We start from the raw sequence: 267 nt of genomic DNA on the forward strand, positions 1-267 counted from the left end.
TTATTATATTGTAACATGTTGAGGAAGTTTTCAATTTGTAAAAATACGTTACTGTTTCCTTTCTTATTAAACAAAATTCAACCAATGAAAAGTCAGTAGGAAGATCAATGACTATACATTTATTTCCTTTTTCTAGATGTATTAACATAAAAGATTAAAGACATTTTGTGCATTTCCGTCCAATAGAATATGTCAATCTACTTTACGGACTGTATTGGCTCCCCTACTGAAAAATTTCTATTGAGATCACAATTGAATTCCCAATTG

Source organism: Odontomachus brunneus, unplaced genomic scaffold (genome assembly GCF_010583005.1).
Source record: "Odontomachus brunneus isolate Ranch 3 - 2012 unplaced genomic scaffold, Obru_v1 Obru_scaffold_161, whole genome shotgun sequence".
Lineage (NCBI taxonomy): Eukaryota > Metazoa > Arthropoda > Insecta > Hymenoptera > Formicidae > Odontomachus > Odontomachus brunneus.